Here is an 18,445-nt window from a genome sequence, read left to right as displayed (position 1 = left end):
AGTGCAAACGAGACCGGACAGTGAGTGTGTGTGAGTGTGGTGGTTTTGTAGTGCTGGTGATTGCAGAGTGAATGAGATGCAGGTGGCGGTGATTAGTACGCTGGTGATTGGGTGCGTGGGTACTGTGGTGAGGTGGAGCCTGGCGTGTCTGTGACAGTACCCCCCCTCCCACGGCCCGCTCCTGAGGGCCGCGGACCCCGACGTCGTGGTGGTCTTCCCCTGGGTCGCGGGGCAGGTCTGTCTGGATGGTTGGTATGGAAGTTCTGTAACAGTAGAGGATCAAGGATATCATTCCTGGGAACCCATGAGCGTTCTTCGGGACCATAGTCCTCCCAGTCCACGAGGTACTCGAGTTTACCACCACGGCGCCGGGAATCCAGGATCTCGTGGACCACGTAGGCTGTGCCGTCTTCTAGGAGAAGTGGAAGGGGGGGCTCGGCGGCTGCCACGTCAGGCTCTGTGGAGGGAACAACAGAAGGGTGGTGAGGTTTGAGTAGGGACACGTGAAATGTAGGATGGATTCTACTATACTGTGCCGGGAGTTGGAGACGATAGGTGACGGGGTTGATCTGCCGAAGAATGGTGAATGGGCCAATGAAGCGGGGACTCAGCTTTTTGCAGGGCAGACGCATCCTGATGTCCCGGGTGGACAGCCAGACCTTCTGCCCCGGCTGGTAGACAGGAGCCTCGGAGCGTCGAAGGTCGGCTGCCATCTTGCGTCTGCGCAGGGCCCTCTGCAGCTGGTGGTGAGCTGAGTCCCACACCCTCTCGCTCTCCCGGAACCAGTAGTCGACTGCAGGAACATTGGAGGGTTCCCCGTCCCAGGGGAACATCGGGGGTTGGTAGCCGAGTACGCACTGGAAGGGTGTTAGTCCAGTTGAGGCTTGGCGGAGAGAGTTCTGTGCGTACTCGGCCCAACCCAGGTACTGGTTCCAGGAGTTCTGGTGGCCGTGACAGAAGGTACGCAGGAAGCGGCTGATCTCCTGGATCTTCCGTTCCGTCTGCCCGTTCGACTGAGGATGGTATCCAGACGATAGGCTGACGGTCACACCCAGGAGGGAGAAGAAGGCTTTCCAGACGTGGGAGACGAACTGGGGTCCTCTGTCGGAGACGATGTCTTCAGGTAATCCATAATGGCGAAAAACATGATTAAACATTAGTTCTGCAGTGGCCATGGCGGTAGGTAGACCCTCCAGGGGTATCAAACGGCAGGACTTTGAGAAGCGGTCCACCACCACCAGGATGCATGTGTGGCCGCCAGACTCGGGGAGATTGGTGACGAAGTCCACTCCCAGGTGTGACCAGGGTCTCTCAGGAACGGGCAGAGGAAAGAGCTTGCCGGTGGGAAGATGGCGTGAGCTCTTGGAGATGGCGCACTCCCTGCAGCCCTGCACGTACCTCCTGACGTCGTTGGCCATGTTGGGCCACCAGAAGCGTTGTTTGAGCAACGAGAGGGTCTCATTGACCCCCGGGTGACCAGTGCCAAGTGAAGAGTGGATGCTGTGCAGGAGTGGAGTGCGACGTGCCCGTGTGATGTATTGCAAGCCTTGGGGGCAACCCGGCGGAGTGCGTGTGGAGGCATTGGAGGAGGGAATGGTTTCTTCAGACCACTGGATAGGGCTCACGAATATGGACTCCGGCAGAATAGTATCAGGCTCTTCGGACTTCTCCTCAGGAGCATAGAGGCGAGACAGAGCGTCAGCTTTAGTATTCTTAGAACCAGGGCGGTAGGAGATGGAGAAGTTGAATCTAGAGAAGAACATGGCCCAGCGAGCTTGGCGAGGGTTGAGTCTCTTAGCGGCCTTCAGATATTCGAGGTTTTTGTGATCAGTGAGAACTTGAAACGGGTGAGTAGCTCCCTCCAACCAATGCCTCCACTCCTCAAGGGCAAGCTTGACGGCCAGGAGTTCGCGGTCACCGATGTCGTAGTTGACCTCCGCCGGGTTGAGCTTGCGGGAGAAGAAGGCGCATGGATGGAGTCTACTTGGTGTCCCCTGCTGCTGTGATAGGACCGCTCCCACTCCGGTGGTGGATGCGTCCACTTCCACGATGAACGGGAGATCCGGGTTAGGGTGGACGAGGAGGGGAGCGGTGGTGAAGGCTCTTTTCAGGGCTTCAAAGGCGTTGGTGGCTTGTGGGGACCAGGACAGAGACTTGGGCTGGTGACGGAGTAGGTTGGTGAGTGGACTGACGATAGTGCTGTAATTCTTGATAAACCGGCGATAGAAATTGGAGAAGCCTAGGAATCTTTGGAGTTCTTTGATGGTAGTAGGAGTGGGCCAGGACTGTATGGCGGAGACCTTCCCCTCGTCCATCCGGATGCCACTGTGATCAATCACGTACCCCAGGAACTGGACGGAGGGTTGATGAAATGAGCATTTTTCAGCCTTGAGGAAGAGATGGAACTGCCGTAAGCGCTGGAGGACCTCCGCAACGTGGTGGCGATGTTCGGCCAAGCTCCGGGAGTAGATGAGGATGTCATCTATATAAACCAGAACGGACTTATGGAGAAACTCCCGGAGCACCTCGTGGATGAAATCCTGGAATACGGAGGGGGCGTTGACCAGGCCATACGGCATCACGAGGTATTCGTAGTGTCCTGTGGGCGTGACAAAGGCGGTCTTCCACTCGTCCCCCTCACGTATCCGGATGAGGTTGTACGCGCTGCGGAGGTCCAACTTGGTGAACACAGTGGCACCGCGGAGATGTTCCAGGGCCGCTGGGACGAGGGGAAGTGGATAGTGGAACTTTATGGTAATCTTGTTGAGGGCACGGTAATCGATGCAGGGCCTCAAGCCTCCGTCCTTCTTTGCCACGAAGAAAAAGCTTGAAGCAGCAGGGGAAGTAGACGGGCGGATGTAACCTTGTTCGAGTGCCTCCTTGATGTATTCCTCCATGGCCTTCTCCTCCGGTATGGACAGGGGGTATATGCGTCCCCTGGGCACTGGTTCACCCGGCAGCAGATCGATGGCGCAGTCCCATGGCCGGTGTGGAGGAAGCTTGGAGGCGCGTTGCGGGCAGAAAACGTCACTGAAGGGGGCGTAGTCCGCGGGAACATCCACGGAGCGCTTCTCAACAGGGCTCTCGATGGACGTGGCGTTCACAAGAAGAGGCTTGGAGAGTGGAGATTTCGGAACAGGAAGCGCAGGGAAGCAGTCTGGGAAGCAGTGATCGCCCCACTTCAGGACTTCGCCCGTGCGCCAGGAGATGTTGGGGTTGTGTAGTTCCAGCCATGGGCGCCCTAGAACCACGTCAGCGGTGGATTCCTCCAGAACCAGCAAATGGATGTGTTCAGTGTGCAGGATACCGATGCTGAGTTGAAGTGGACCCACGCAGTGACGGATGTGTCTGCGGCTTAGGGGTTTGCCCGTGATGGAGTGGATTTGATAGCTCGTCGGTGAAGGAGAGATCTTGAGGTTGAGTTGTCTGCAGAGGGTGCCTGAGATGAAGTTTCCGGCTGACCCTGAATCAAGGAGCGCCACCACTGGAACAGAGATGTTAGCAGCAGTAAGGGTTACAGTTGTAGTGAGTGGTTTCATTTTCTGAATGGAGGGAAATATTGCACTCACCACGGGTCGAGGAGGACGTATTGGGCATGTGGAGAGATTGTGCCCCATAGTCCCGCAATAGAGACAGAGATTCAGGGCCAGCCTTCTTTGTCTTTCGTTAGGGGTGAGACGCGAATGATCAATTTGCATGGGTTCTGTGGCTGGTTCTGGGGAGCTGACGGGTTCGGATCGACGGAGGAGGTTGGTGGTGGATGACTGGCCCTGGTGTTCTTGAATACACGACTGCATACGGGACCCCACGCGGATGGCGAGTTGGATGAAGCGTTCTAATCCCATGGAGTCCTCGTATGCAGCGAGATGCAGCCGCACGGAGGGTTCCAGCCCCTGACGGAACGTGGTGATGAGGGCTTGCTCGTTCCAGCCGCTGGTGGCGGCTAGCGTTCGAAACTGCAAGGCATATTCGTTAACAGAGAGATTTCTTTGCTTTAGATTGTAAAGTTTCTCACCAGTCGTGGAATCAGTCAAAGGCTTCCCAAATACTTCCCGGAAGTGGGAGACGAACGCCGAATAGGATTGGACGACTGGTCCTTTCTGGGTCCATAGCGAATCTGCCCATTGCAGAGCCTTCCCTTGCAGTTGTGAAATAATGAACGCTATTTTAGCCGTGTCTGTGGTGTAGAGGTGCGGCTGCATCTCCAGGACCAGTTCACATTGGAGAAGGAATCCGCTGCATTCCTCCGCCGATCCAGAGTAGGGCGCCGGTTTGGCCATGGGACTGGCGGTGAATGCAGGTGAAGGAGCGGTGCTGGTGGGTGCGGAGACAGCCGTGTTGGGGGATGACGATGTTGAGGGCTGTGGTGTGAGTGCTCGACGCAGCACGTCCACGAGCTCCTGGAATGGATCACTGGTACTCATGCCGTTAAGTTGTTATGGTCCGGTCTTCTGTTATGATATAGACACGGAGGCAGAGATAAAAGCAATCCAGGTGAGCTTTATTGAACAATATGTGGTAAACAGAGTGATAATGGCTGTTATCAGGTTCTTGAGAGATGAATGTAAAGTAATACTGTCCTTGTATGGTTTGTGGATCCAGGAGTAGAGCTGAGATGGAGGGAGACGTTGGAGACACTCACACACACAGAAGGGTAAGCACACGAAGGAACCAGGAGACGAAGGAGATGAAGGAGATCGCTGGAGTAGGTAAGTATGTCGATGGGGAGTCCTTAAGGTAAGCATATACATGAAGTAGTGCAAACGAGACCGGACAGTGAGTGTGTGTGAGTGTGGTGGTTTTGTAGTGCTGGTGATTGCAGAGTGAATGAGATGCAGGTGGCGGTGATTAGTACGCTGGTGATTGGGTGCGTGGGTACTGTGGTGAGGTGGAGCCTGGCGTGTCTGTGACAGCACCCACTCCAACTGAATTTAATATTGATTAGACAAGCGTTTAATATAGATTACAGAGTGAGCTCATACAATGCAATTAATACACTTCCTGATAATCAAGGATTATTAATGGCACTACAAGTCTTCAATAAAGTAAATAATGATAAAGGGGCTGTTTAGAAGACCACAATTAAGGTAATCATCATTTTACATTTAATTACAGCATGAGGTGATTCATGAGATGCTAAACAATTTCAAGCTTGAAAATGAAAATACCAATAAGGTTAATGGCAAGTTTTATGGTTACAGAACTACAAATAAATTTGCTGAACTTGTTGAAAAACTTACCAGCGAACTCACTGACGGGTTCATCATGTAGCTCATTGATGAACTCATCTCAAATTGATGAGTTCACCAGTGAAGTCTCTGGTGAGGTAATCAACAATATCATTGTTGAGAAGATCAATAAGTTTATTGACGCAGTTATCATGATTAGAAGTGACATTTCAAAGCAATAGAATACTACACTTTTCTGTGTATATTCTGTATTCTGTGCATTTATTTACTATTCTCATTTATGCATTTTGGAGGAGCAGGCTAATATATAAATAAAAGTTCCAATATTTTTTTTCTTAAAATAATGAACCACTTGCCATTTTGACTATAACACTGTTTTTACTTATTTATTTATTTTTTCCAGGTACTGTAGGTAGAATTAGCTGCAGTAACAATCTTTCCTGCATGTTTTATAATCACACCCATTCATGGCTTTAGAAAAGGAACAATTTCACTGTGATTGTCATCCTTAGTCCTTGAATCAAGTTGAAAGGAAAATTAAAGCTTTTTTATTCCATTTTACTATATTAACTAGCTGCTAAAAGCACATTATCCATATTTGAATGAGACAACACATTAAAAAAAAAAACTCCATTAAAATAAACGAGCAATTATGTAACGAAGTGTAGCAAATGGTGATTATCTGAAATGGCCATGTGTGTCTTCCATCTTCCAATTCTGTAATTATGTGTCATACAGGAATTAAAAACATCACTAAAATTAGTTTAGAGGCATGTTCAAAGTTATTTCAAAATAAAGTTGCTAAATAAATATTGTATTTTCATAAATAATAGGCAGGCAAAACCATATAGGACATATGCAACAGCTACACAAAACAGCATCTTACAAGTTACACATTTGTGCTGCCCACTATCACCATCACTGACTGTTTTTGACCATTGTTTTTAGTTTAGATATTTTTTTATTTTTTCCCCATTGCAGTGTTGCAGGAATACAATGTAGGATGCTCTCAGTTAAACATAATGTTTCAGTCTTCCAGCTTACTGGAAAGACTCTTTTTTAAAGGTCTCCAAATATGCATGTTCAGGTATAGGGGTCAGTGAGGTGTAGGACTATCTTAAGACCAGGCAACTGTGCTTGTCAGAGGGCTCTGAGATCACTGCATCCACATACAGCCTATTATAGCTTGCTGGAAAGGATTCTCAAGTGAAAAATTGTGCAACCCAAATTCAATTAGAAAAAAATATTTCCGTATGTGGCAGTGAGCAGTGACAAAAACTAATGTCAGGCTGGACGTTATTACTTGAATCTTAGAGCCTTGGATCAAAATCTCACCTCAGTTTCAGTACATGGCTGATTTTGGGACAAAAAGATTGTTGCAAGGGCCAGAAGCATCGTGGGTGACTGCACAAACAATTTGATGGCATTTTACTTTAGCTGAACACTTTTTAAAGATTGGTTTAAAACTGATGAGTGAGATTATTTTTTATTTTATATTGAAAATCTAAAATTTTTCTCTAATACACATTGCACAATTATTGGCCCCCTTTTATTCAAAACTTTTTGCAGCCTCCATTTGCCAATATAACAGCTCTGAGTCTTCTTCTATAATGCCTGATGAAGTTGAAGAACACTTGGCAAAAGATCAGAGACCATTCCTCTATACAGAATCATTACAGATTCAAAATCCGAGGTCCATGTTGGGGTGAACTACTCAGTTCACCCCACTAATTTTCTGCAGGATTCAGGTCAGGGGATTGGGATGACCATGGCAGAACCTTCACTTTGAGCTCAGTGACCCATTTTTGTGTTGATTTTGATGTTTGTTTTGGATCATTGTCCTGATGGAAGATCCAACAATGGCCCATTATAAAATTGTATGTACAGTAGGTTTTTTAAAGGTGCCGTAGAACGTGTTTTCAAAAGATGTAATATAAGTCTAAGGTGTCCTCTGAATGTGTCTGAAGTTTCAGCTCAAAATACCCCATAGATTTTTTTTATTCATTTTTTTTAACTGCCTATTTTGGGGCATCATTAAATATGCGCCGATTCAGTGCGCTGCCCCTTTAAATCTCACTCTCCCTGCCCCCGAGCTCGCGACTGCCTTAAACAGCATAAACAAAGTTCACACAGCTAATATAACCCTCAAAATGGATCTTTACAAAGTGTTCGTCATGCAGCATGTCTAATCGCGTAAGTATGGTATGTTGGATATGGATGTTTACATTTGATTCTAAATGAGTTTGATAGTGCTCCGTGGCTAAAGCTAACATTACACATTGTTGGAAAGATTTATAAAGAATGAAGTTGTGTTTATAAATTATACAGACTGCAAGTGTTTAAAAAATGAAAATAACGACAGTCTTGTCTCCATGAATACAGTAAGAAACGATGGTAACTTTAACCACATTTAACAGTACGTTAGCAACATGCTAACGAAACATTTAGAAAGACAATTTACAAATATCACTAAAAATATCATGGATCATGTCAGTTATTATTGCTCCATCTGCCATTTTTTGTTATTGTCCTTGCTTGCTTACCTAGTCTGATGAATCAGCTGTGCACATCCAGATGTCCTGCCCTTGTCTAATGCCTTGAACATGGGCTGATATATGCAAATATTGGGGGCGTACATATTAATGATCCCGACTGTTACGTAACAGTCAGCGTTATGTTGAGATTCGCCTGTTCTTCGGAGGTCTTTTAAACAAATGAGATTTACACAAGGAGGAGAAAACAATGGTGTTTGAGACTCACTGTATGTCATTTCCATGTACTGAACTCTTGTTATTCAACTATGCCAAGGTAAATTCAATTTTCAATTCTATCTTTAAGGCTTTCTGTCCCCAAGACTAATTTCTGCAATTCTCCTAAAAACTATCCTCCTCATTGTGTATTAACACAATAGACACATGTCCTCTTCCAGGTAGATTCAAGTCAACATTTATTGGGGAAAAAAAAAAAAATCATAATGTGAGTTTCCCCCACCTTAAATGTGTGTATATAGTCTGATGTCAATCCAAATCATCACCTTGAATCTAATAAATCGTCACCTTGGAATTATAAGGTTCTGTGTGACATTTTTGTCAAAATTTAGTTATTCACATTCTTATTCTGTGACAGCTAAGTTGTGTACATTTTGGGACTTTTTATTTAGAAAGCAAAAAGGTTCTATCTACAAAGTCGAATGGAATGCAAAAAAACGTTGAAGCTCAATATCTCAAAACCACTCAGAATGCAGACAGAACCTTATAATTACAAGGTGATGAAATATTAATCACCTCTGATTTTTCACCCTCATTAACCAAACACACATCCAGGTTCTTGTATGGGTCTGAAATGTCTGCACAAACCAGATGCACCTCTCTACTGCTAATAACAGAGAAAAGCACTCAGCCATGGCAATAGGTTAATTAAAAGTTGTTTTAATTAACCTTACCCAAGAGTCAGGGTTATAATGCAGTGCAGTGACCCATTTGTCTTACATGTATAACATTTCAAGATTCTATAAATGTCACCACATTGCTTCATTACATTCAGATTAAAGAAAAGCAAAAGAAGAGTGACAAAAAAGTGAGTAAGATAAAAAAAAAAACAAGAGAAATCTGCTCCTTTAGGGTGCAATTATCCTTAAAAAAGCTAATAACACATCTCCAAGGCATATGCTCATATAGTTATCTATCCATGTGTGAGTTTCTATCACTTTGTCACCTAAAAACTGCAGCTATAGCTATTTTGAAGCAATAATATGGAACAGCATTTGGAGTTTTAACCATTATCACAATGTTACTGTAATGATTTTGCCAAACAGTGTGAGACATGGTGTCACAACATGGAGAGTAATGAGAGAGAAGCTCCAAGTAAAATAGGGCAGCTGCATCAGAGGTTACTATATTAAGACGAGGGTGACCACACAGACACATTGTGAACGTCTAGCCCAGTAACACTGAAAATATCCAGACCGCTGTTTGGCACAAAAATGTAAAAAGTAACGACAAGCCAAAAGAACAGCATTGCAGTCATCATTTTTGCAATCTCATAACCTTGCAATAACAGGGCAATAATAAAGCCCAAGTATCATACTCACATAAACAACACTTATGAATTTTCAAGTCGGTTCATTAAGGTTGATAATGCATTGCTTCCCTTCATACCCAATCTCACAGTAATCAACAAAACATGCTTGCGCTGTACTAATGGGACTAATTAATATACAGCAGAATCAATTACAACCAGAAATCACGGCAGATATAAACAGGGCAAGTTAAAAGACTCCTGCCTTGAGCCTTGGCAAGGTGAAAGAGCATGCTGTGGACAGATTAAATATTTATTGAGGGATGTCATTAACATTTAAATCAGTTCATTAAACAACAAGATGCAGTAATGATAAAACAATTACGGGCCTTAATAAAACAAGATGTCTGAGGGAAAGGAAATAAATAAAATAATTTGTTGTGATGCTGTTTTAAATTATCATAGCACATTTCAAAGGTCATTGCCCCCTGTTCTTTGATAAAACCTGTTAATATTTTGCTGTGCATAGCTAGTACTGTCATTATTAGATAGCAACAACTGCAGAAATCTACCTAAAATAAAAAAAATGCTTACATGTAAATTGATTTGCATATAAATATTATTAACATTATGGCTCATTTTACTTTATATGTATGTTTTCCAGACAGGCCAGTCTGTGCATTAGTGCTGAGGACATTTGGTAGCCTTTTTGGTAGATTCTGTGAAACAAGTGATGGAATGATTCAATGATTTACTAAAGCTGCGGTCACACTAGATTAAGAGATCACACCTTGATGTATCAAACTTCTAATGGTCGCACATACGAATCGATGTGAATTGGTGGAACTTTGGAACGCAACGCAAAACGCAACATTTCCTTGCACGAGCTTGCGTTTCAGTCTCTCACATTTACATTTGTTTGAAGGGAATTCAATAGAATGAGAACTGACTGAGTGACTGACCTTTACATTTAGATATTTAACCAACTCGTTCAAAAACAAACCCGTTTCTTTGAACATCCCAACCATCTCAACCAATGGTGTGAAGTTGGGGCAGGACTACATATTTGCGAGAGATGGGGGAGTGTTCAAGAAACTTGTTCAGAAACTTTTAATTATTTTTTCATTCCATTTGGTGGCACTGGTGGCATATACAAAAACAGATTAAGTTTTAAATAGCTGATTTGGATTTACACAGAGATTCGTCATTTATTCATCTGCATACATTAACACTTCTTCTCTGAGAGAAAGCTGAAATAGTTGAAATAAGTGTGAATGGATAAGCTTTTTAAAGAGGCTAAACTACTTTATTAGGGGCAATATATGTTAATAATACATTTTGATAAATTCACTTGGCCCACCAGCAAGTAAAATGCTTGAGCATAAGGGATGTACAGTATATAAAACTGGCACTCGTAATCGAGGTTGAACTTTGCTGTAGTACACTTGCTGTATTAAACACTAACCCTTCATTTGTCATGCAAGAGGGCCCTTTACAGAATGGGAGAGCTACTCTGCACAGCACTGATAAATGTATTTACCCTTTCAGTAAAGAATCCCATTTCCACTCCTTTATTATTATATATTATTTACCTCTTTTATTGTGAGACTGATTTATTTCTAGGCTACTTGAATAAAGGTTTACACTGTGCTTGGCCTGTAGATGTGAATTCCACATCTACAAATCACTCATGCAAATATTCCCCTTGTTAAATTGTTAACCAATTGACTTTCTGTCTGCTAGACCCTTTTTAACAGCAACTGAAAACACTGCACACATTAAACTCTAATCATATACAGTAGCTGTGGCCATATTCTGCTCCAAGGAAACAGAAGAGTGCAGTGGGATCTGTCGCCTTGCCATGAAATAATTTGTTGACCGACCACACTGAAATTCACACTTAATACCAAAAAGAATGAACTCCCTACTACTACCCTTGAGTCAGCCATGGGGGTTTGACAAACACCATCTGTTGAGTAATAACAACAACATTTTTCTCACAGTTTGAATTCTGGCTACATAATGGAAATATGAACAGGAACAATAAAATATATAATTAAGGTGGGGACATCAAGTTGTCTAATTTAGGTATTAAAAAAACGGATATTTAATCTCTATGACAAATGTTTAATAGAAAGAGAGAGATTATACACAAAGGAGACTGACAAAAGAAAAATGTCTGTCAGCTTTTAAACTTTCACTTGACAAAAAATATTTTTTAAATAATCTTCCTCCATTTTTTTTCATTTTCTACCAAAGAGTCATAATTCTTTAAGTAAAACACCCTCTGAAATGTGAACAAATTAAAAAGTGGGAAAAGACTTAAGAACTGCATTTGTCCAAGTCTAAGAGATTAATATCTGTCACAAAGTTTCCCTTTTAATCTTTTGTTTTGCTTCTGTGCATCAAAGCCCAATGACAATCAAGTTCCCCATTTGATTTTACAGATCCATCTGATTGAGACACAGCAGGAAATGTAAAGCTTGTTAGCTTTCTTTCAGTTAATCATTAGACAAGTTAATGAGTTTCCAATGGTTAGAAACCTAAATACTGTAAATAAATAAGAGGAACAGAAAAATGAAGATGAAGGTTTATTAGTAGCCTATAGGCTGCAACGGTTTGAATAACAAATAACACAGTAAATTAAAGTTGAAGAAATATATATAAAAAAGCTCTCAATATCATATACACATAAAATGTCTTAAACATCAAACTCACACACACTGCCTGGTCAAAAAAAAGGCGCTGTTTGGATTTTAATAGGCATGTTATATGTTTGGCAACGGTTCTTTTAACCCTTAAAGATAGTGTGTGTAGCTTTTCATTTCTTAAACATCCATGTAGGAAGACACATCATGGCCATATTCCAGGATGACAATGTCAAGATTCACCAGGGTTAAAATTGTGAAAGAATGGCTCAGAGAGCATTAAGAATCATTTCTACACATGAATTAGCACCTCTGAATCCAGACCTTAATTTCATTGAAAGTCTTTAGGATGTGCTGGAGTAGACTTTACAGAGTGCTCACCCCTCTTGCGTTGTCAATACAAGATCTTGTAACATCACAACATTTATTTCCATCAAGTGGTGCATCACTTTTTGGTCAAGATCTTGTATTGACAATGCAAGAGGCGAGCACTCTGTAAAGTCTCCTCCAGCACATCCCAAAAACTTACACTGAGGTTAAGGTCAGTGCCAATTCATGTATGAAAATGATTCTTCATGCTCCCTCTCAACAATTCTTTCACAATTTGAGCCTGATGAATCTTGACATTGTCATCCTGGAATATGGCCATGATACATCTTAATACATGGTTGTTTAAGAAATGAAAAACTACACAATCCATCTTTTAGGGTTAAAAGAACTGTTGCCAAACATAGAACATGCTAGAAAAATAATAATGATCCATCCATAGACTCTTAAGTATTTGCCTATTAAAATCCAAACAGCGACCTTTTTTTTTTTTTTTGGCCGGGCAGTGAAATAAATAAATATATATATATATATATATATATATATATATATGTGACTGATACTCCCAAATACAGTATTACAGTTGCATTAATTTCAGGTGGGAAGTCTATCATTACCTTCCCTTCTTTTAGATCCTCTTCTCAGCCTAAATTATCCTGTCATGTAATAACAGACAAGCTGGAGTCAAGCAACAGTTGGCAAGTTATATATTTATTTTGCTTCCTGTATGTGTTGAAGGATGCATCGCATGTGTTTGGCCTGGCAGAGGCATTTTGTCAACCCATTCATCTCTTGGAATGCCAGTTGACTCTTTCTCTGCCCTTGAACGAACCATAAGGTGAGGTCAGCTGAGTCCTGCAGTGCTGTTTTGAGGTGTTTATTATTAGCATTGATAGCATATGTAATTAATTGCTTATGCATGCTGACCTTCTAGGTCTTCAGATGTGTAATAAAAAGGCTGTCTGTAGGGGCCCTCTGATGTGAAAAGTTCATAGAGTATTAAATAAATTGTGATGTTCTGTATGATAGAAAACAAGGTCGACCCTGGAGACCTTGAGACATAGATATAGGGAAACTGTGAAAGCGATAGCACAGTGTAGATTAAGTTGTTGTGTATTTTGTTCCACCAACAGTGTGACCAATGAAAATCTCTCTATAGCAGTCAACTTGACATCTTACTGAGCAGATGGTTTCAGTTTCCCTTACTGATTATCATGTCTCTCTCAATTATTGATATTTTAATGCACTCGATACAAAGTCACCTATGATTCAAATTCATTTTCAAGCAATATCTGCTTCTTGTAATCTAAATTATCTCATTTAGATTATATATACTAAATGGGTATATCTAAATGTACCCATAACTGTTAGTGCCATATGCCTTGTGTCAGTTTTTTTTTTGTTTTTTTTTTAATAAATTAATAGAGGGTATGCATTGACGTCACTTTCCTGCCGAAACACGCTCCCTCAGCTGGACTGAGTGGCAAAAGAACCTGCTGCAATACTGGATATAAAAAACAGAAAACATGAGTAAAACAAATGATTACAACAAAGGTTGGGCTCAGAAGTGTTCCTTATAACATGTAACAGAAACCTAATTCATGGATATTGACATGCAGCCATGAATCGTGTTTCCTGACATTTATATGTGCCTGATTTTGACGCTGTGGAAACATATAAAGCAAATCTGCCTGTGAATGCTTTATATAACTACAATATAGGTAGGTCTAAATCGGAGTCATCAATGTTATATATATCGTCATATCGTCCAGCCCTAAAAGTTGTATAGTTTTTGTCAGTGTTTATTAAAAAAAATAAAAAAAAATAATGCAGAATATAAGATGGTAAATATTTAATTGATAAGTTGTCAACACAATATATAACAATACAATATATAAGGTATGATTTTACCCCAAAATCCAACATTTTGAGACGTTTCACTGCCTGGAGTCCAATTGTTTCTGTGAATTGCAGCAATCCATTTGTTTCTTTTTTCTGTAGCTCTCAGCAGTCTTTAAAAATATACCTCAGATTTTGTCAAATCTATTTGTACATTCAATTGCAGAGCTCTTTCTCGCTTTGGATGCGTTTTGTGTGTTTTTTGCGGCATTTACGGTGAAAACCAATGCTGCCACTCAGTGGGCGTAACCGCAGTCATAATGGCCGACGGTGACATCATGTGAAAAACCTCTATACTTTTTTCAACAAAGACACTTTAAATTGATGTCATCAAAACACGACAATGACATTTATAATGTTACAACAGATTTCTATTTCAAAAATATTAACCAGAACTGTTTTAACATTGATAATAAGAAATGCTTATTGAGCACCAAATCAGCATATTAGACTGATTACTAAAGGATCATGTGATACTAAAGACTGGAGTAAAGGCTGCTGGAAATTCAGCTTTGCCATCACAGTAATAAACTGAATTTTAAAATATATATATATATATATATAAAAAAAAAAAAATATATATATATATATATATGTAAATGTAATGCTTTTTTTTTTTAAATGCAGCCTGGATGAGCATATAAGTGACTTTAAAAATTCAAAATATTATTTTGAGAGAGTTATTTGTCTATTGCAATAGAAGATAATGATGAAGGCGAAGAGCCGAAACGTTTGTTGACTTATCTCATGTGAACTTTTATTAAAGTCTCTTTTAGAGTGCAGACCTTCTTTGTATCTTTAATAGAAGATAATGTCCAGCTCATTTATATAGAATTATGGGTAAGGGTCAGAGATGACTATGGGTGGTTTGGATGCAGCTTGCATCATGTATCTGAAATCTGGACAAGGTGATATCTTAGTATAAACACAATAAATAAAAAGCTGTTTTTCCCCCCACATATATGAGAAACTTTCCTTTTCTTTTAGAATAACTGAATAAAAATCCCTGAAATTATAGTACATTTTGTCTCATACCTTTTCATGCCAGGCAGCCCAGTGAAAACTTTGTCAGCTGAGCGAGCAGCAGTCCTTCCTGGCAGGGGTTTGCACAGCTACAAGGCCGTAAAGCACTGCTCCACTGTCCTCATGTATTCTTCATGAACCATCATCCGCAGTAAATATTTCACAAACCTGCTGACTAGCTGTGACGTTGACGCCCCGTCTGGAGATGCCTGGGTGTCACATTTGGAGAGAGAAATGCGATTATGCTCCACAATGTCAGCTGGTGCCACTTGACGGCAAGAGAGCTGTGAGATTCAGGATATGTGAGATAAGGAAGTTTGTGAGATATGTGTGTGCGTGAGCCCAACTTCAGCAGAAGCATTGCTGAATGTGTGAGAAATGTGTTTGTGTGTTTTACTGTATCAGGCAGAGGATGACTGTATCGATTTATTCAATAAGCGCTATGAGCTTTGGTGCATGGTGGGCAACTAAGAAAACAGATAACAAACAGATATAGAACACGGCTACAAACTGATATAGAACAAACTCTTGTAGTACTATGCCTAGTGAAGATTAAAGACACGAAAGGGCTCTGCAAATCTTTAATGTGAACATTTAATAATGATGTCAAAACCTTCTGCCCCTCATTACACTGAACAGAAAAGGATTTTTTGAAAAGTGTACCTTGTTTTTATCATCGTTTATTTTACAAAATAAAGGTCTTCCCAGTCATTATCAGCAGGACCGCACAGCAATGATCTTCAGCAGCTGGGCCTCTACATAGGCGATCTACTGTAGGTGGTCAGCCATAGGGCCCAGACGTGTCGATGACTCCCTCAAATCGTCTACAAATAAATCACAATATGAAAGTGGGGACGTTTAGCACCTAGTGAATGTTGGAGCACATTTACACAGTCAAAGCATCTGTCAAGCTTATGGATTGCCCCGCTTTCTTATAAATATGAGGAAGGATTTCAGACATTGTCCATGTAGAAGCACCAAGCAGGAGGAAAATATAGCAATTAATCCACAAGCTAACTTTTCTGAGACATGTTGTTTAAGAGACTGTGCCATTTATACCATCTTTATTTGAAAGTTTTATTTTAATATTTAGTGTTTGTGGCTGTATATGCAATTTTGATCTCGGTTTAATATTAATTTGTTTGTTTGTTAGTATTTGTTTCTATGAATATAGGCCCAATGTAGTTTCATTTATACATTATATTTTTTTCTGTTATTTATTTGACATTTTTATTTAAAGCAGAACTAAGTAACTTTTTTTACCTTAATAAATAGTTTTCTAAGTCCTTACGATGGTTAATTGACTTGAATTGGTAGTGTTGTGTTTGAGGCGTGCACTAACCCCCTCTGGCACGTCTACGCCAAAAAACAGCACTTGCAAGTTGAGCTTCGCCGACCTGACACAATCTCGCCTCATGTTCACGTTCACGCGAGAGTGACAAAATGTTTTACGGTAATTCAAAAACAATGTATATATTATGAAAATTACCTATCTCCATCGAGATTTCTTGTACTGTATTTGCAAAACTACTGCGCTGGTGAGCGTTGTAGTCGTTGTAGTCCAGAGCTGCGCTTGGAGTATTTACGACAGTGTGATTCACTGAAGGAACCTGTAGGGGGAGCTTCGCAAATCTTACTGAGTTCCGCCTTAAAGCTGCAGTCCATACGCTTTGCCTCTTTGTCGCCTTCTCTGTTTGAAACCTGCAATTGCAGTTATTTGCAGAATTATCATCTTTACGTGGGATGTGCATCGGCACGGCTCCTCAGCGCGGATGAATCTAATGTTTGCTGTCTGTCACCACATCGATGTGGATACTGAACTCCGGAATCACAGATTCTACATCTTGGAAGAATGACCAAAATAAGAATTTTCACAGGAAAATGTCATCTGAACAAGTAAGTAACATATCTGCCACTTTTGTTGTGACCAACTGAGGAAAAAAGCATTACAATAAATCGCTTAGTTCGGATCACGTCAAACCATGCAAATTTTTATTACTGTTATATTTTTTGTTCTCAAATTGTTAATGTTAATGGATTAGTCCACTTTTAAATACACTTTTCCTGATAAATTTACTCACCCCCATGTCATCCAAGATGTTCATGTCTTTCTTTCGTCAGTCGAAAAGAAATTAAGGTTTTTGAGTAAAATATTCCAAGATTATTCTCCTTACAGTGGATTTCAATGGCTACCAACAGATTGAAGGTCAAAATTACAGTTTCAGTGCAGCTTCAAGGGCTTTAAACGATACCAGATGAGTAAAAAGGGTCTTATCTAGCGAATCGATCGGTCATTTTCGAAAAAAATGCAACCGTTTATGCTTTATAAACAAAATATCGCCTTGAACGTACTTTCCGCTTCCGCATTCTTCATAACGCTTACGCTGAATGTCCTACGCCTTCCCCATTCAAGTAACGGGAAAAACGAAACTGGCGCCGCGTTCGTTCCGTAAGTAGAATAGGGAAGGCGTAGAACATTCAGCGTAAGCGTTATGAAGAATGCGGAAGCGGAAAGTACGTTAAATACGATATTTTGTTCATAAAGCATAAACGGTTGTATTTTTTTCGAAAATGACCGATCGATTCGCCAGATAAGACCATTATTACTCATCTGGTATCGTTTAAAGCCCTTGAAGCTGCACTGAAACTGTAATTTTGACCTTCAAACTGTTGGTAGACATTGAAATCCACTGTAAGGAGAAAAATCCTGGAATGTTTTCCTCAAAAACCTTCCTTTCTTTTCGACTGACGAAAGAAAGACATGCACATCTTGGATGACATGGGGGTGAGTAAATTTATCAGGAAAAGTGTATTTAAAAGTGGACTAATCCTTTAACAACATCAGCATTGTGTGACTATGTGTATTTAGTGTGTATTAGCATTACCTGTAGATTTCAATTTCTGTAGCCACTCCGCAGTCCGAAGTATTTTGCTTTTGACTACGGGTGAATCTCCAGTTGTCACTGATGATTGTCGTTTGGACCTTTCTGGATTACAATCAGCCATCACAATGATAAGTTTAATTATTGCAGCTGCTGTGAGAAAAGGCTATAAATGATCCGTCACCTGCAGCATCCTCACATACAATATAGCCTACTAGCTGGGAACTACTCCTTTCTGTTTACAGACGTGACGTAATGACGCAAAGAAGAACGGCTGCATGCTCGAATTTCCTGCAGAAAGCCACCAGTACCGATTTTATTATAAAACATTACTACAAGCTTACCGTTGTGAATCAGGTTAAGGTAAGGAGATAGGTTTGAACACTGGCTAGTTATGTACTTGGTCAAAAATTGATTTTGGATCATTTTTAACCAAAAAAGTAACTGACAGCAGCTTTAA

General features: G+C 41.2%; 1 long non-coding RNA gene across 1 annotated transcript; it reads right to left on the bottom strand.

Moving 5' to 3' along the window:
- Window positions 1-14,830: 14,830 nt before the first annotated feature.
- LOC125273308 lies at window positions 14,831-18,043 on the bottom strand. The gene is made up of 4 exons (XR_007186048.1): window positions 17,989-18,043; window positions 15,767-15,927; window positions 15,116-15,312; window positions 14,831-14,979 (listed from the first exon to the last, which is right to left on the bottom strand). It is a non-coding gene; the product is annotated as an uncharacterized LOC125273308 (long non-coding RNA).
- Between the last annotated feature and the right edge of the window lie 402 nt (window positions 18,044-18,445).

Source organism: Megalobrama amblycephala, linkage group LG8, assembly GCF_018812025.1.
Source record: "Megalobrama amblycephala isolate DHTTF-2021 linkage group LG8, ASM1881202v1, whole genome shotgun sequence".
Taxonomy (NCBI): domain Eukaryota; kingdom Metazoa; phylum Chordata; class Actinopteri; order Cypriniformes; family Xenocyprididae; genus Megalobrama; species Megalobrama amblycephala.
Note: the sequence above shows the minus strand (reverse complement) of the source record. Positions and strands in the feature narration are given on the sequence as shown.